This window comes from Durio zibethinus, chromosome 25 (genome assembly GCF_047325235.1).
Source record: "Durio zibethinus cultivar Kanyao isolate XHJ-2024 chromosome 25, ASM4732523v1, whole genome shotgun sequence".
NCBI classification, from domain to species: domain Eukaryota; kingdom Viridiplantae; phylum Streptophyta; class Magnoliopsida; order Malvales; family Malvaceae; genus Durio; species Durio zibethinus.
The window spans coordinates 1,511,549-1,531,414 of record NC_143186.1 but is presented as its reverse complement, the minus strand read 5'-3'; the positions used below and the strand labels follow the sequence as shown (position 1 = coordinate 1,531,414).

Here is a 19,866-nt window from a genome sequence, read left to right as displayed (position 1 = left end):
GCTGGGACTGGCCCTAAGGTTCTAGTGGGATAAGGTCTGACAACCCAGAGGACCAAGCCTTGAGGCCTACTCAAGGTGCAAGTCAAGGGAACTAGGCTAGGATAGTGGTGCAAGCACTAATCGAGACTCTAGAGGCTTAGGCATGGTGTTTAGGTTGGGCTAAATTGATCTAGGCCTAGGTACAGGTGTTAGTGAATAGTGCATAGGCACACAGTCAGACCCAGGTGCGAGCACTGATGATCGAGGTGTGGGCACATGTCAAACCTAGGGATGTCCAAGGTAACAACCTACACTAAGTGCCAGTGTGACATCCCTGGTGTACACACCAGTGGCTAAGGCTTGAGTACCAGACATAGAGGTCAGGGGCACCCAATTCTCAAGCTGGGCTCTTCCTGTTTCACTCACCGTTACTAGGGAAATCTTAGTAAGTTTCTCTTTTTTTTACTTATTGATATGCTTAAACTTAGTGGGTGATCCAGCCTGACCAGTGATCACGATACGAGCATCGATTGAGTGATGTGTGGGTTCAATGGGGCCTAAGTAGATAATGAGCGGGCATTACTAGAGATAAGGTACACCGCAAGCTTTACCACCGATATCATGGCACTATCATTGCTGAGGACTCACTTTTGGGCCAACCACGATTGATCGGATCATAAGAGGCCATCTTCCACCCCCTCCCTCCCTTCGAGTGTAATAGGTGAGGGTCGGATGGGGGGTGATTGTACATGACACCCAAGTAGGCATGCCCTCGGCCTAGTGGCTTGGGGCATAACTTGTGTTCAAAGACTTGATGGTTCACAGGATTCTACAATTCACACCAAGTATCATATTTTGCTACATTATTCATCGATGCAAAAGCCAAGATATCTATTGTCAAGAGTCATTTTGGTTTTTCACAATGGAAAGAGCTGCGATACTGCTCACACATGCACCGCAAATGAGAGGGCAATGGTGCATACTCTCTATTTTTATTTCTAGTTCCTTGGCATGATTCGTACTAGGGGTTCATTATTCAATCGTGAGAGAGATGAAACCGATCGTTTGGCTTATCTAAGGGGCTGGATGAAGCGACCGTCATGCCCGTCGGGGGCTAAAATGGGCTCGGGGTGCAGAGTGACCCCACTGTGTTTCATTAATCAATTCATGGATCATCCATCAAGCGGGTTTCAACAATGATCCTTCCATAGTTTCACCTATAGAAACCTTGTTACGACTTCTCCTTCCTTTAAATGATAAGGTTCAGTGGACTTCTCGCAACGTCATGGGTGATGAACCATCTATGTTGCCATGATCCGAATACTTTATTGGACCATTCAATCGGTAGGAGTGACAAGCGGTGTGTACAAAGGGTAGGGACATAGTCAACGTGAGCTGATGACTTACACTTACTATGAATTTCTCATTGAAGACCAACAATTGCAATGATCTATCCCTATTATGATGAAATTTCAAAGATTACCTGGGCCTATTGGCTAAGGCCATAGACTCATTGAATACATTAGTGTAGCATGTGGCCCAAAACATTAGTCACAGGTACGGGCTAATTTAGGGACTTGGTATAGGGTTTAGGGAAGCATCTATTAGGGGCAAAGGCTTGAGCTTTACTCTCTTTTTCTACATGCATGCCAGCTAGTCGAGGCCATGGGCACTTACGGGTCACCAGAGCGACCAGTCACCAGACAAAATGATCGAAAGGCATGCACGGCCTGTATTTTGCTTCAAGGATGTTGCTGTGGATGTATATAATGATAGGCCCATCATGCACACCTACTCCCCCCGTTGAAAGGAAGAGGGGGTGCCAGACTACCACCCTTAAAGAGCATTAAAGATTTTACAGATATGCTACTAGTAGATGTCAAAGTGTTTAAAAAGGGGACTTTTTTTTCAAACAAGAATATCCCACACCAAGGCCCAGCATGTGTATTGATGGTGTTCGAGGTAACTACCCACACCAAAGGCCATCTTTTGTCGATACTGATCGAGGCATGGCACATGCCGATGAAGGTTGAGGTAAGTGCCCATGCCAAAGGTCGGCTTATGCCGATGGTGGTCGAGGCATGTGCCCACACCAAAGGCTAGCATGTGCTGATGGTGTTCGAGGTAATTGCTTGCACTTAGGGCCATCTCTTACCAATGCTGATCGAGGCATGTGCCCATACTGGTTTTAGATTGTGTTGATGCTAATCAAGGCATGCATGTGCTGATGGTGGTCAAGGCAAGTGCCCATGCCAAGGGCCAGCTTGTGTCGATAGTGGTCAAGGCATGTGCCCACTTTAAGACCTAACATGCATCATTGGTGTTCGAGGCAGATGCTTACACCAGGGCCCAGCATGTGCTAATGGTGTTCAAGGCAATTGCCCACACCAAGGGCCATCTTCTATTGATGCTGATAGAGGCATGGCACGTGCTGATGGTGGTCGAGGCAAATACCCATACCAAAGGCTAGCTTATGCTAATGGTGGTTGAGGCATGTGCCCGCACCGATTCCAGATTATGCCAACGCTGATCAAGGCATGCATGTGCTGATGGTAGTCAAGGCAAGTGCCTGTACCAAAGGCTAGCTTATGCAGTTAGTGGTCGAGGCGATTGCGTGTACCAAAGGCTAGCTTATGCCGTTGATGGTTGAGGCCTTAGTCGAAGTTTGATTTTAGGCCACGATGCACATGCTGGGCTTGAACATGTACTGGTGCCATATTTTTTTGCTCAGGGCATCATCATCGGAGCATCATTTGAGAACTTGACCAATGGCATAAGGGTTTCAATGATTGGGGGTAGGGGCCAACGGGTATGTGCACATGATGTGCGATGGGCGTTGGTACTTGGCCCTTATTTTGGCCCTCCATCCCACATGCAACCTTGAAAACTCACACCCCCTTAAAGAGCATTTGAGCTTTTACAAGTTTGCTACTAGTAGCTGTTCAAGTGTCTAAAATGGGGACACTTTTTTCAAATGGCCACAAAATCTTCTACACTTTGATTTTTTAGCAAACTATTTTTGTGCATGCCAATAAAAATACAAGGATTAGGTATACTAAATTAGGGGCCAAAAATCCTTCTAAAAAAATTTTAAAAAATCTCGAATAGCAAAAAATTTCAAAATTGAAAACAAGTCATCTTGCCATGAACCTTCACATGAAGGCTTAGGGAATGATTGTCTAAATTTACAAGCCATAAAAATGGCATTGGTTTGGTAGAAATATGAAGATGTGTCTAAACCCACCCATCGTTTGGTCGTGGTACGCCTGGTGCTCAGTTTAGGCTCAGGACTCTCACATGTGGTGTGCAGGCACTGAGGATTGATCATATGAATTTACAAGCCATAAAAAGGCATTGGCATGGTAAAAATATGAGGACGTGTCGAAACACACCTACTACCCGATCGTGGTGCGCATGGTGTATGGCTTAGGTCGAGGTGTAGGCGCTTCGTATGTGACACAACATGTACCGGTAGTGTTTGAGGGAACTGCTTGCACAAAGGGCCAGCATGTGCCAATGGTGGTCAAGGTAAGTGCCGAGACAAAAGGCCAACATGTCCCGATAGTGGTCGAGGAAATAGCATGTCTTATGGTCAGCAAGCAAGCTAAGATTGACCCTGGGGTTCTAGCTGGATAGGGTCTGACAGTGTAGGGGACCAAGCCTTAAGGCCTACTCAAGGTAAAAGTAGAGAGAACTAGATAAGGATAATGGTGCAAGTAGTGATTAGAACTCCATAGGCTTAGGCATGGTGTTCAGGTTCGACAGAATTGAGCCAAGCCTAAGTGCAAGTGCTGGTGAGCAAAGCACGGGCACACGGTCAGACTCATGTGCAGGCACTAATGATCGAGGTATGGACACAGGTCAAACCTAAGGGTATCCAAGGCAACAACTTGCACCAAGTGCCAGTGTCACACCTTGGGTGTGTGCACCAAGAGCTGAGGCCCATGCACCAGTGGTCGAGGCTCAAAGACTAGACACAGAGGCATGGGTTCAGCAATAGTCATGCTAAAAGCATCTAGAGCACTTTCCCCCAAGTTAGGCCTAACTATAGCACCAAGACTAGGCCCATAACATGCCCGCATTGCACCTAGGCATTCTCAGGGAGTGGAGCCAAACTAGAACCATACAGAAATCTTTCAGGATCTATAGCACAAAAAAGAGGGCTTGGTCAATCCCTAGCTTGCGTATTTTGCCTCTCTGGTTGGTTTAGTGCCCGTACGCTTGTTTTATAGGCTGACTTAGGCATAGGAGTTCATTCCCAGTCTAAGGCCACATGGTGTTTGGTTTGAGAGTGGAGCCTATGACACCAGCATCTACCAAAGAGTTATTCGGGCACTGAGGGTCCAGCACCTACCAAGGAGGTGTTTAAGGCAACATCCCTGGGTAACATTGAGCTAGCATCTACTACCAATGGTGTTGGATGTGATTGGCACATATCCAAGGGCCAGACATTGTTGATGATGTTTGAGGCAATAACCCACATTGAGGGCCAGTGTGTGGCAATGGAGTTCAAGGCAAGTGCCCACACGGAGGTTACCATTCATCCCAAACATTGAAGGGGTGCGGTGTGAAAAGAACGAAGTTAGGGGACTTGGAAAAGGGAGGAGAGAGGGAAAAATCAAAGTGACAAAGGGTTGAATCTCTATGGATCATGGCAGTAAGGCCACTATGCCACTTACAATACCCCATTGTGTATTTAAGTCATCTACAAAGGATTTTATCCACTGCTTAGTGGGAATTGAGCTCCAGGGAGGCTCGTATGGCTTGTACATTATGGGGGCTACACCTACGACACATGCCCTTAGGGGTAATAGGCCCCTACTATGGGTTGGTAATCGGGTGATGGACGTGTGTGTTGCTACTAGCCTAGATTCTAACTTAGAGGCATTTAGTCATAATCCAACGCATGATAGCTTCATGCCACTGGCTTTTCAACCAAGCACGATGACCAATTGTGTGAATCAATGGTTCTTCTCGTACTAGGTTGAATTACTTTTGTGATGTTACCATCAGTAAGGTAAAACTAACCTGTCTCATGATGTTCTAAACCCAGCTTACATTCCCTATTAGTGGGTGAGCAATCCAACACTTGGTGAATTCTGCTTTATAATGATAGGAAGAGCCAACATCGAAGGATCAAAAAGCAACATTTTTATGAACGCTTGGCTACCACAAGCTAGTTATCCTTGTGGTAACTTTTCTAACACCTCTAGCTTCAAAATTTGAAGGTCTAAAGGATTGATAGGCCACACTTTCGCGATTCGTATTCATACTAGAAATTAGAATCAAACAAGCTTTTACCCTTTTGTTCCACATGAGATTTTCTGTTCTCGTTGAGCTTATCTTAGGACACCTATATTATCTTTTAACAGATGTGCCACCCCAACCAAACTCCCCACCTGATAATGTTTTCCTCCCAAATTGATCAATTGAGGTCGACCTTAGGTCCAAAAGATAGGGTTGTGCCTGGCCTTCGATTCATGGAATAAGTAAAATAACATTAAAAGTAGTGGTATTTCAGTTTCACCCAAGGGCTCCCACTTATCCTACACCTCTCAAGTCATTTCACAAAGTCGGACTAGAGTCAAGCTCAACAGGGTCTTTTTTCCTTGTTGATTTTACCAAGCCAGTTCCCTTGGTTATGGTTTCGCTGGATAGTGGACAAGGATAGTGGGAATCTCATTAATTCATTCATGTGCATCACTAATTAGATGATGAGGCATTTGGCTACTTAAGAGAGTCATAGTTACCCCAACTGTTTACCTGCGCTTGGTTGAATTTCTTCACTTTGACATTTAGAGCACTAGGCAGAAATCACATTGCATGAGCATCCGCAAGGACTATCACAATACTTTGTTTTAATTGAACAGTCAGATTCCCTTTGTTTGTACCAGTTTTAAGTTGACTGTTCATCACTTGGGGAAGGCCCCCAGGGAGCCATTCCTAGTCTATCCCTAGCCGGTATACAATGACCCACTCTCACCACAAGAGTAGCTCAAGTAGTGCATCGGTAGTTGATGGGTTTGGGATTGGGAGCCCTATGCCTAGCCTTTAAAGCCAATCCTTTTCCTAAGGTTACGAATCCATTTTGCCAACTTCCCTTTCCTATATTGTTCCATCGACCAAAGGCTGTTCACCTTGGAAACCTAATGTAGTTATGAGTATGACCGGATGCAGATGACACTCGGTCCTTTAGATTTTCAAGGGTTGTCGGGGGCACACCGAACACTAAATGAGTGCGATGCTTTTTTGGCCATTGGACCCTACCTTTGGCTTAGCTATTTCTATGGTGGGTAGGCCACTAAACAAAAAAGATAACCTTTCTTAAGGCCCCCGCTGATATCTCTAGACTCCTTAATGTTGCCATCAACCATCGTATCTCAATTTAAGAATTTTAACCTAATTCCTTTTCGAAGCATGTGCTAGACATGCTTTTGGATGGGCTTCCCACATCTCTTAGGATCAACTAACCCATGTGCAAGTGTCATTCACATGGACCCTTTCCCCTCTTTGGCCTTCAAAGTTCTTATTTGAATATTTGCTACCACCACCAAGATTTGCACCGATGGTCACTCCACTTGGGTTTGCGTCCTAGGTTTTATGTTGACCATTGTGCCCTTCTACTCATTGGGGCTTGGCCCTTGCCTCGATAATCAGGTATAGGTCACGCGCTTAAGTGCCATTCATTTTTAGGGCTAGTTGATTCGACAAGTGAGTTGTTACACACTCTTTAATGGATTTTAACTTCCATAACCATCGTCTTACTGTCGTAATCGACTAACATGCTTTTTGGGTTCTAGGTTAGCATGTACTTAGGCACTAGAACCCGACTTCTTCTTCATCTCATATCGTTAGTTTTCCTTACCAAAAATGGCCCATTTGGAGCTCTCAATTTTATGGCATGGCTTAACAAAGCAGCCATACCATTCTACCTATTTAAAGTTTGAGAATAGGTTGAGGGCATTATGCCCCCAATGCCTCTAATCACTAGCTTTACCCGATAAAACTCGCTACGGGCTCTAGCTATCCTAAGGGAAACTTCAGAAGGAACTAGTTACTAGATGGTTCGATTAGTCTTTTGACCCTATATCCAAGTTAGATGAATGATTTGCATGTCAGTGTCACTGTAGGCCTCCACTAGAGTTTCCTCTGGCTTCACCCCTCTTAGGCATAGTTCACCATCTTTTGGGTCCCGAGAGGCATGCTCGCACTTGAAACCTTCTTAAAAGATCAAGGTCAGTCAGTGATGCACCCATAAAGGATTCTACTAATTAGCTTCCTTATGCCTTATGGGTTTTCTAGCCCATTGACTCACACACATGTTAGACTCCTTGGTTTTTGTTTAAAGATGGGCCAGATGAGGAGCTTGTAGGTCGATGTCATGAGCCGTCAGTGTCGAAAGCATGTCAATGCTGAGCCATATCGAGACGACATGTGCTACGTTCCATGATCATGGTGACATGTCTCCATGGGCATATCAAAAGCCTAAGCTTGGGCTGCCACCGGAACCCATGTTGGTTTTCGCCCCAAGTTGATTGATGGATCAGCTCTTATCATTCCACATCTGACCATGGCACATTATCAACCCCCATCCACTTCTCGATTAACAAATTCAAGAACTCTTTGACTTTCTTTTCAAAGTCCTTTTCCTTATGATACTTGTTCATTATTGGTCGCTCGCTTGTATTCAGCCTTGGATAAAATTTATCGCCTGATTGAGGCTACATTCCTAAACAACCTGACTCGTAAACCATGCCTCATGGTGTGATAGGGTCTAGGCACAACAAGGCTCTCACCTATTCTGACACCTTTTTCCAAGGGACTTGAGCGTAATCTGCCACTAAATATGCTTCTCCATACTACAATTTGGATGCCAGGGGTATTCGATTCTCAAGTTGGGCTATTCTCGATTTCATCACCATTACTAAGGGGATCCTGGTAAGTTTCTTTTTCTCCACTTATTGATATGTTTAAACTCAATGGGTGATCCTGTCTAACTTGGGGTCATGATGTGAGTATCAACTGAGTGATGTAAGGGGTCCAATAGGGTACGAGTGGACAATGAACACGTGTTACCAGAGACTAGGAACATTGAAAGCTTTACTATCGATAGTCATGGTGTTATCATTGCTGGGGACTCACTTTTGGGCCAACTGCAACTGACCAGATTGTGAGAGGCCATCTTCCCCCTTCCTTCTCCTTGAGCTTGATGGGTGGAGGGTTCAAAGTGGGGGTGATGGTGTAAGACACCAAGGTAGGCGTGCCCTCAACCTAGTGGCTTAGTGTGCAACTTGCATTCCAAGACTCGATGGTTCATAGAATTCTGCAATTCACACCAAGTATCACATTTTGCTATGTTCTTCATCGAATATGAGAGCCGAGATATCCATTGCCAATAGTTGTTTTGGTTTTTGATGACAAAAGGAGCCACGGTGCCACCCGTGCATGAACCATGAATGGGATGGCAATAGCACACGCACTCCATTTTCATTTTTGATTCTTTGAAGTGATTCACACTAGGGGTTCATTATTCGACCATGGGTGAGATGATGTCGATTGTTTCTCTCACCTAAGGGGTTGGACGAAGTGACCATTGTGCTTGCAAAGGTCGAAAGAGGCTAGGGTTATAGAGGCACCCTCGCCCCCTCAATGTTTCATTAACGCATTCATAGGTCATTTGTCAAGTGGGTTTCGATAATGATCCTTTTATAGGTTCACCTATGAAAACCTTGTTACGACTTCTCATTCCTTTAAATAATAAGGTTCAGTGGACTTCTCACAATGTTACAGGTGATGAACTATCCACATCACTATGATTCAAACATTTCACTGGACCATTCAATCGGTAGGAATGATAGACATTATGTACAAAGGGCAGGGATATAGTCAACGCAAGCTGATGACTCACACTTACTAGGAATTTCTCATTGAAGACCAATAATTCCAATGATCTATCCTCATCATAATGAAATTTCAAAGATTACCCAGACTTGTATGCGAAGTCTATAGATTCGTTGAATATCTCAGTGTAGTGCACGTGTGGCCCAGAACATTGGTCACAAGCATGGGCTAATTTAAGGTTTTGGTCTAGGGTCTAGGGTAGCATTAGTTATGGGCTGTGTCTTTTTCCACATAGGTAGCATGAAATTGGCTCATGGTTTCCCTTTGCCTTCCATTTTTCTACTGGTGGCTTCTTCTTGCTATCTTTGTTTGAATGGTCTCAGTCCCCATCCTTGGACTACTAATCATGACCCTTTCCCTTATACTGTCTTTTTTGATCCCTCTTATCATTGTCTTTTCCCTTAGGCTTGAAAGACTCAAACTTGTTTTGTGGTTTGCACTTCACCAAGGACTCAATAGTAGTCATTGCTTTAGCCATGTCACAAACTCCCCTTCATTTGAGCTTGTGCTTCACCTATGGCTTCAGCCCATCCACAAAAGCAAATAGACCACTTATCTCACTCAGATCCAAGATCGAAAGCATTAGTTTAGAGAATTTTTGAATGTACTCCCTCATGTCCCTTTGTTTGCTAAGCTTGGGCAACTTTGCCCATGCCTCATCATTGGCATACTCTAGGTAAAACTACTCTTTGAATGCTTTTTAAAACTCCTTCTAGATTCCAATCATGGCACCCCCATGTCAGACATCATCACACTTGTGCCTCCACCATAATAAGGCAGCATTAGTAAGATACATTGAAGTTGTGCTTACCTTGGTAGCATCATCTTGCATGCCCGTGGCTCAAAAGTATTGTTCAATCCCCCATAGGTAGTTGTCTATTTCATTGGCCACTCTTGTCCCCTTGAACACTTTGGGCTTAGGAATCTCTACATAGGTCTTAGACACTCTAGCAACATGCCATTCCCAATGGCATTCTTACAAGTAGCAAGCTTACCTTTGAGCTCTTGCATCACTTTGCACACGACCTCCATCTTATTGCGCATGGTCTCCACCTAGGCTTTTAAGACTTTATTCCTCTAACTGATCATGTTAAGGCTTTTATTGAGAGCAATTTGTAACTCACCCTTGAGCTCCTTCTCTATGGAGTCTAGCATTTTAACATTAGTCTTCACATCATCAAGCTTCTCTTTCACATCACCCATGGTCACCTTTATCTTAGACAGCCTACCATTCATGGTAGACTAGAGGTCTCTCAAACTGGCCTTCTTGCCCCTTTCGTGGCCTTAATGTTAAGCCTCTAGTTATTGGCTAGCAGCATCACTTTGGGATGCCATCTCCTCGACTGTGATATAACCTATACATAAACATAAGCAGAACCTGAATCGAACCTACTCTGATACCAATTGTCATGGGCTACAACCTAAGCTTAGAATTTATGTGGCCTTAGGCTTGGAATGACCTTCTTTTAGCCTAAGTCAGCCTAAAACACAAGTGGACAGGCACTAGAATAACTGGAAAGAGAGAATGCACTAGTTTGAGAGAGCAATAGAATTGCTAGAATATGCACTATGTATTACTAAAGCAAAGTGCTTGATGATGTACAAAAGAGGGTGAGGTGACCCTTTGTGCACTAAGAGGGTGATGCTATATAGTTGAGGCCCCTAGCTCTACTTATGGCTAACTCCTAAAATAATGGGATTACAATATCTCATAAAAATCAGGGATTACACAGATTACACATTAATACAGAAGGCTCTTTTTGATTTTTAGGGTCAACCAGATCTTGCTGAAGGCTTCTGTCGATCTTGGCTACTTTTGGAACATCCTGGATTGGTCCTACTCCCTTAGGCCCTTCTAGGCATGGTACAGACATCTTGTGGGCCTAGCCCTAGCTATATAAGTAGGCTTGCATGTTGTACAGGTGGTTTGGACTCCTTTCCAATGTCCCTAGTGCTCAAGCCTGTGCGTCTGGTGCACCTGCCCAAGGTGTGACACAGGCACTTGCCTCGACCTTCATCCATGCACGCATGCCCTTGGCATGGGTTGTTGCCTTGGACACCTCTTTGGCAGATGTTGGCAATTGGTGTTGTTTGTTGCCTCAGACACCCCTTTGGTAGATGCTGGTGTCATGCCTCAAGTGAGAGCACCATGAGTTGAGGACTGCGCCCCAGTAGCCAATGCTCGAGCACTAAAGATAAAGGCAATGGTTCACATAATAATCATGGTAAAAGCATCCAAACTGACTGCCTAATAGTTAGGCCTACCCATAGCACTAGCACAAGGCTCGTAACATGCCTACACCAAACCTAAGTGGGCCCAAAAAAGGGGCCAAACCAAAACCATCAAGAAGTCTCCAGGATTTATAGCACATAAAAGAGGACCTGGTCAATACTTAGGATCATGAAGTAATTTGTATAATCTATATTTTTGAATTTGAAATTGAAATTGTAATACCCTTGATATTAGGAACTACTAGAGTTAGGGCCTAACTATAAATAGAGGACTACCCCACCCTCATTTGTAAGCATTCACCATTGAGTAATATATGGAGCATTCCAACATTCCCATGTCTTTTTAGTTTGCATATTTTGCCTTTCAGAGTTGGTTTTATGCCCACACACTTGTTCGTAAGCTGACTTAGGCATACAGAGTCAATTCTCAATTTAAGGCCATATAGAGTTTGGTTAAGATTAGAGCACATGATAGTTGGTATCAAAGTAGGTTCTACTTGGTGATTGTGTTCAGGTCACACTCAAGGCATTTGTAGAAATGGCATCTCAGAGCGATGTTGCTAGCCAACAACCAGAGGCCTAAAAATAGGGTCACAAAAGAGGCAAGAAAGCTAGTTTGAGGGACATTTGGTCTACCATGGATGGGTGATTTTCCAAGGTGGAGACGATAGTGGCTGATATGAAAGAGAAGCTTGACAAGGTGGAGACTCATATTGAGAATTTGGACTCCATGGAAGAGATGCTCAAAGGTGAGGTGCAAGCTACCCTAAACCAGACCAATAACATGTTCACCTAGCAAAACAAGGCCTTAGAGGCCCTGGTGGGAAGACCATGCACAAGGAGATGGAAAAGCTCAAAAAAGAGCTCATTGCTTGCAAAACAGTCATTGAGAATGGCATGATCGCTGGAGTGCCAGGCCCTGAGTGGATGTCCCCAACCTTAAGGAGTTTAAGGGGACCAGCGCTACCAAAGAAGTGGATAACTTTTTATGGGGGATAAACCAATACTTTCAAGCCATGGGCATGCAGGATGATGTTACTATAGTAAGCACTACTTCAATGTATCTTACTAATGTTGCCTTGTTGTGGTGGACGTGCAGGTGTGATGATGTGGGGCATAGTGGTACCTTAATTAGAACTTGGGAGAAGTTCCAAAAGGAATTTAGGGAGCAATTGTACCCTGAGTATGCAAATGATGAGGTGCGTGCAAAGTTATGCTAGCTGACATAGTAGGGTAAGATAAGGGAGTATGTTTAGAAGTTATCTGAATTGATGTTGCAAATTTTAGATTTAGGCAAGGTCGAGGGTCTTTTCACCTTTATGGATAGATTCAAGCCATGGGTGAAGCATGAGCTATAGGGAAGGGGAGTTCATGATTTGGCCAAAGCCATGACTGTCACTAAGTCTTTGGTAAAGTTTAAGCCACAAAATAGGTTTAAGTCTTCCAAGCCCAAGGGTAAAGGTAAGGGTAATAGGGACAGGGAATGATAGTCCAAGGGTGGGGACCATGACCAGCAAGCTAAAGATGGGAATTGAGACCATTCAACTAAGGATGGCTAAAGGAGGCGACCAATAGGGAAGTGGAAGGCTAGGAGAGACTGAGAGTCGATCGGTTGCTTCTTATGTGGAGGGCCACATATAGCACAAGACTACCCCAAGAAAGGCAAGCTGGTTGCTATAGACAAAAGGCCAGATGAGAAGGCAAGCAAGGAGACTATAAAGCTTGAATCGATTATGCTGAATGTAGTCCAAGGCAAGGGGAGCCACAAGCTAAGGGACTGATATATGTAGATCTATTGGTTGTGGGCAAGAAAATGAATGCTCTGGTGGACAAAAGAGGTTCACATTTATTCATTTCTAGTGATGGAGCCCAGATACTCAGCTTGAAGGTGCACAAAAGGACTAGTACCATCAAGACAATCAACTCTAAAGAGGTCCCAACCATTGGAGTGGTACATGCAGTAGAGCTATAACTTAGTAATTGAAAGGGCGAGGAAAGCATTGAGGGAATACCTTTAGATAATTATGAGTGTGTGGTTAGTTTAGATTTCCTTGTTTAGATTAACACCCTCTTTGTGCCTTTTGCCAATTACATATGCATTCTAGATGCAAGGTGCCAATGCCATATACCACTAAGGTATGGGTTCCGGCCTGGGACTAAGGTGCTGTCAACCATTTAATTTGCCAAGGTGGTGAGCAAGAATGAAGACACCTTCTTAGCTACCCTAAAGTATGATGAACCTTGTCAGCTAAAAGCTAACGCATCCTTAGAAGTGCTAGAAGTGTTGGAGGCCTTTAGTGTTGTGATGCCCGTACAGTTGCCTAGCATACTGCCACCCAAGATAGAGGTGGACCAGTAGATTGAGTTAGTGCTTGAGGCTAAGCCACCAACTACGTCTCTTTATCGAATGTCACCCCTAAAGTTAGAGTTGAAGAAATAGCTTAGGGAATTGATTGATGCTAGCTACATCAGGCTATCTAAGGCCACATATGGTGCCCCAATTTTTTTCTAATGCAAGCATGGTGGGTCTTTGTAGTTGTGTTATTGACTACCAAGTACTAAACAAGTTGACCACCAAAAACAAGTATCTTATCCCCCTCATTGCTGACTTGTTCAACCAACTTGGAAGTGCAAGGTGGTTCACTAAGCTAGATTTGCAGTCAAGGTAATACCTAGTCAGGATTATAGAGGAAGATGAGCCTAAAACTGCTTGTGTCACCCACTATGGCTCTTATGAGTTCTTGATCAAGCCATTTAGACTCACCAATGCATCGGTAACATTCTGCACTTTCATAAACAAGGTATTGCAACCATTCTTTTATCATTTCAGTATGGTTTATCTTGATGATATTTTGATCTATAGCCAGACATTAGAGGAGCATGTAGACCACTTGAGGTAGGTGTTTTAGGTTTTATAGGTAATTGAACTATTCTTAAAAAGGAAAAGTGCTAATTTTCCCAGTGAAAGGTACCATTTTTAGGCACATAGTGAGAGGTGGTAAGATATCCATGGATCCCAGTAAGGTCCATGCAATTTTAGATAGGGAACCACCAGCCAAGGTCATCGAGTTGAGATCATTCCTTAGGCTAGGTAACTGCTACCAATGCTTCATCAAAGGCTACTCATCCATTGCCATACCATTGACTTACTTGCTTAATAATGGGAGAGTGTGTGACTGAAGCACTAAATGTAAGCAAGTCTTTGATCAATTAAAATAGGCAATGACTAAAGAACCAATCTTAGCCTTTTCAGACCAAGCCAAACCATATGAGGTGATGCAAATGCATCAAACTTTGTGATAGGGGGTGCTAATACAAGAAAATCATCTGGTTACATTTAAAAGCCAAAAGCTCAACAAGACTTAGTGTATATACACAGTCTAAGAAAAAGAGATGATAGTAATGGGCACTGCTTGTGCACTTGGTGGCACTACTTGTTGGGGTCAGGGTTTGTGGTAAGAACCGACAACATTACAACCAGCTACTTCAAAACATAAAAGAAGCTATACCCTAAGTAGGCCCATTAGCAAGACTTCTATGCAAAATTTGATTACTAGTTGGAGTACAAGCCTAGGTGTGCAAACACAGTGGTTGATGCCCTTAACTGAAAGGCAAGCCTTACTGCTATCAGTCAACCAGAAGGGTCTTTGGTGCCATACATCAAAGAAGGGCTATCCCATGATCCTATAGCAAAGACTCTTATCAACCATGTTAAGCAAGGTAAGACTAGATAGTTCTGGTTATAGGATGATTTATTGTACATCAAGGGTAGTTGGTTGTTTGTGCCACAGCATGGGAAACTCTACAAGGAGGTGACACAATAGTGAAATGATTTCAAGTGGGCTGGTCACCCAAGCGTACATTGCACCTTAGCCTTGTTAAAGGATCGATAGTACTAGCCACACATAAGGGATGATGTTAAGGCCTATGTGAAAACCTATCTTTTGTCCTAGTAAGACAAAGTAGAGCTGAAGGCACTAACTAATCTCTTGGAGCCTTTTCCCATAACAAAGTGACCGTAAGAGAGCATCACTCTGAACTTCATAGTCAATCCACCTAAGAGGGATGGGTTTAGGAGCGTTATGGTAGTGGTGGACATATTTTCTAAGTACAAGACATTCATTCTAGCAACTAAGGAGTGCCAAGCTAATGAGGCAGCCCATTTGTTCCTAAAAAATGTGGTAAAGTACAAGGGGTACCATAGACCATTGTTAATGATCAGGATGGGTGATTCACAAGGTGGTTATGGACTGAGTTGTTTAAGTTGTTAGGGTTAGACTTGAACTTTTCCAATAGCATGCATCCCCAGACTAACAAGCAAACCGAATGAGTAAATGGATTGTTAGGGTCTACCTCAGGCACTGTGTGTTTGTAACAAAGTGGGACTAGCCCAAGTTGCTTGATGTCACCCAGTTCTCATACAACTTGGAGCAGAGCGAAGCAATGAACCAAAGCCCTTTTAAGATTGTGATAGGGTAATAGCTGCTAACACCAGTTTTGATTGTAACAGGGTACACGAAGCCTAATCTAGCATCATATAAGTTTGCCAAGGTTTGGTAGGAGCAAATTGACCTAGCCAGAGTCTCTCTACTCGAAGCATCAAAGAAGTCCAAATAGTGGGTAGATTAGAAAAGGAGCAACATACAGTTCCAAGTGAGGGAATTGCTCTTGGTGAAGCTACACCCTATCATGCACAACAAGGGTCTGCATGAAGGCTTAGTCTGGAGGTACGAGGGACCTTTCAAAGTTCTTAAGAGGTAGGCAAGGTTGCCTACAAGATGGATATACCACCAAAGCCAAAACTACACTCGATTTTCCATGTTAACAAGCTTAAGCCGTTCCATGAGGACCAAGGGGATCCAAGGCGAGTAGAGTCAAGGTATGCACCATTGGGAGCCAGGGCCTCATATGAGAAGGAGGTCCAACACATTCTTACTGATCGGGTCATGAGGTAATAGAATTATAAACCAAGATGAAAGCACATGGTGTAATGGAAGGGGTTTTCAGATAGTGAATCTAGTTAGGAACCAGATGAAGACCTATGGTAGTTTTATGACTAAATCAAGTAGTTCCACATAGAGGACACAATAAGGGCATCACAAGATCTGGTGGGAAAGAATGTCATGCCTCAAGTGGGTACACTAGGAGCTAAGGACTCTACCCTAGTGGCCAAGGTTCAAGCACCAGAGATAGAGGTAGAGATTCTTGAAATAATCATGGTAGAAGCTTTCAGACTACCTGCTCAATGATTAAGCCTACCCATAGCACCGGGATAAGGTCCATAACATGCTCGCACTACACCCAAGTGGGCCCAAGAGAATAGGGCCAAGCCAAAACCATCTAGAAGCCTTTAGGATCTACAGCTCATAGAGAAAGACCTAGTCAATCTTTAGGATTAGGATGTAATCAGTGTAATCTATATTTTTAAATTTGAAATTGAAATTATAATCCTTTGATATTAGGAACTACCAGAGTTGGGGCCTTAACTAGAAATAAAGGGCCACCTCACCCTTATTTGTAAGCATTCACCATTGAGTAATATACAAAGCATTCTAGCATTCCCTTGTGTTTTTAGCTTGCGTATTCTACCTTTTGATGTTGGTTTTATGCCTGCACACCTATTTCATAGGCTGACTTAGGCATACAGAGTTAATACACAGTTTAAGCTGGCATGAAGTTTGGCTTAAGACCGAACCCCATGACACTGGCACTTGATGCAGCTTGTGTATTGCGACCCTTCAGCTAAGGCACTTTTTAGCCCCTTGACCACTATCAGCATCGAATGACACTCGATCCATGTGCCACTAGCTTCATTCTTAAACTAAACTCCATGTAACCCTGGACAATAAGTTGAATCCACCTGCCTAATTCAACTTACAAATTTGTGCTCATCATAATTCTAGCTTATCAAACATTGTCCTGTAATACCGAGCCTTCTAGAACCCAACAAAACTTATCTAAAGTGTGACTGTGTTCAGGCATGCCCACACCTAGGTTTGACCAAGCATCTGTGACTTGATCATTAGTGATCACACCTAGGTCTAACTGCATCTTCGCATAATGCTCACCACCACCTGCACTTGGGCCTGGCTCAATTTTGCTAAACTCGAACACTATGCCTAAGACTCTAGAGTCTTAATCACTGCCCATATCATTGTTTCAAGCTAGTTCCCTATGACTTGGGCCTTTAGTAGGCCTCATGGCTTGGTCACCATAGCTATCGAACCTTGTCTTGCAAGAACCCCTAGGCACAGACCAATTTGTAAACTATGACACATACCATGCCTCGACCACCATTAGGACATGGTGGCCTTTGGACTTGGTATACACTAGCCCTTTATACAGGCAGTTCTATCAAACACCATCGGCACATGTTAGGCCATCCACCACACATAGGTATCCTAGGCTTGGGCCATACACCATGCACACCACAATTGGGTAGTGTGTAGGTTTAGGCACATCATTATATTTTTGTCATGCCAATGACATTTTTATGGCTTGTAAATTTATACAAGCACTCACTAGCACCTGCACCTGGGCCTGGCTTAATTCTATCAAACATGAACACCGAGCCTGAGCCTTTTAAGTCTTGATCACTACCTATACCACTACTTTGGGGTAGTTTCCCACAACCTGGGCCTCCAGTAGGCCTCAAGACATGGTCACCCTAGTGTTAGACCCTATGCCACTAGAACCCTTGATCATGGACCACCTTGTAGGCTATCACACATTCACATGCCTCGACCATTATCAAGACATGTTGGCCTTTGGTCTTGGCATATGCTTCGAATGCTATTAGCACATGATGGCCCTTTATGCATGTTGTTCCTTCAAACACCATTGGCACATGCTGAAGCATGCACCACACATCAGTATCCTGGGCCCAGGCCATGCATCTTGCATACCATGACTTAGCAGTAGGTGGGTCTAGGCATATCTTCAATTTTTTTGTCATGCCAATGCCATTTTTAAGGCTTATAAATTTATATAAGCACTCATTAATAGCACCTAGGCCTGGCTCAATTTTACCAAACACGAACACTTTGCTCGAGCTTTTTGAGTCTTGATCACTATCCATAGCACTATTCTGGGCTAGTTCCTCATGACCTAGGCCTCTAGTAGGTCTCAAGGACTAGTCCCCTTGGTTGTCAGACCATATCTCGCTAGAACTCTTGGGCATGGACTAGCTTGCAAACCATGACCCATTAACATACCTTGACCACCATCGAGACATGTTGGCCTTTGGTCTCAACACATGCTTTGATTGCCATTAACAAATGCTAGCCTTTTGTATGGGCAGTTTCTTTGAACACCATCGGCATATGCTAGGGCATACACCACACATTGGTATCTTGGGTTCGGGCTGCACACCATGATCAAGTAGTGGGTGGGTTCAGGCATATCTTCATATTTTTTACATGGCAATGTCATTTTTATGGCTTGTAAATTCATATAAGTGCTCACCAGTGCTCGTATCTAGGCCTATCTCAATTTTGCCAAACATGAACACTAAGCCTGAGCCTTTCAAGTCTTAATCACTACCTAGGCTAGTTTCCTATGACTTGGAGCTCAATTTAGCCTTAAGGCTTGGTCCCCTTGGCTGTCAGACCCTATTCTGCTAAAACCTCTAGGCTTGGACTAGCTTATGGTCTATGACACATGCACATGCCTCGACTACCATTAGATTTGTTGGCCCTTGGCCTCAGCACATGCTTCAACCACCATCGACACATGCTAGTTCTTTGTGTGGGTAGTTCTTTCAAACCCCATCGGCATATGTGGGCCACGCATCACGCGTAGGTATCCTAAACTTAGGCCACGCAGCATGTGCACCATGATCGGGTAGTAGGTGAGTTCAAAAGCATCTTTATATTTCTTCCATGCTAATGGCATTTTTATGGCTTGTAAATTCAATAATGGTCCCCTAAGCTTTCATGTGAAATTTCATGGCAAGATGACTTGTTTTCTATTTTTCATGATTTTTAAAATCTTTTTATGGGTCAAGATTTTTTAAAAAAATTTTTTTAGAAAGTGCTTTGGCCCTAAATTTGGTATGCATGATCCTTGTATTTTTTTTAGCATCCACAAAACATTTAGTTAAAAAATCAAAGTGTAGAAGATTTTGTGTCTATTTGAAAAAAAGTCCCCATTTAAAACAGTTGAATGGTTATTGGCTACGAACCTATAAAAGCTTTTATGCTCTTTAAAGGGGTGTGACTTATTGAGGTTTCTTAGGGGATAGGGGCCAATATAAGGGCCAAGTACTAACACCCATTGTACATCATGTGTGCACACCCCCAACCCCCAATTCCAATGTTGTCAGTCAGGTTATCTAGTGATGCTTTGATGATTTTACCCCAACAAAAAAAATATGGCACCAACACATGCCTGAGCCTAGCATATGCACCATGGCCTAGAATCGAACTTCGACCAAGGCCTCAACCATTAACAGCCCATGTTGGTGCATGGTAAGGGTACATGCCTCGACCATCATCGACACAAGTTGGCCTTTGGTATAGGCACTTACCTCGACCACCATCGAAATAAGCTAGCCTTTGGTATAGTTACTAGCCTCAACCACTATCAACACATACTGGCTTGGTACGGGTACATACTTTAATCAACATCAATAGAAGATGGCCCTTGGTGTAGGCAGTTACCTTAAACACTATCACCACATGCTAAGCCTTGGTGCAGGCACATGCCTCGACCACTATTAGCACCTGTGGACCCTAGCTATGGGATATGCCTGCT

At 43.7% G+C, this 19,866-nt stretch overlaps 3 non-coding genes across 3 annotated transcripts; all 3 read right to left on the bottom strand.

Annotated features, from left to right (window-relative positions):
- Positions 1-729: 729 nt before the first annotated feature.
- On the bottom strand, positions 730-885 carry LOC149511497 (5.8S ribosomal RNA). The gene has a single exon (XR_016333890.1). It is a non-coding gene; the product is annotated as a 5.8S ribosomal RNA (ribosomal RNA).
- A 3,707-nt stretch (positions 886-4,592) lies between these two features.
- LOC149511496 (25S ribosomal RNA) lies at positions 4,593-7,986 on the bottom strand. Its single transcript, XR_016333873.1, has one exon. It is a non-coding gene; the product is annotated as a 25S ribosomal RNA (ribosomal RNA).
- Positions 7,987-8,223: 237 nt separating this feature from the next.
- Positions 8,224-8,380, bottom strand: LOC149511495 (5.8S ribosomal RNA). Its single transcript, XR_016333865.1, has one exon. It is a non-coding gene; the product is annotated as a 5.8S ribosomal RNA (ribosomal RNA).
- Positions 8,381-19,866: the final 11,486 nt, after the last annotated feature.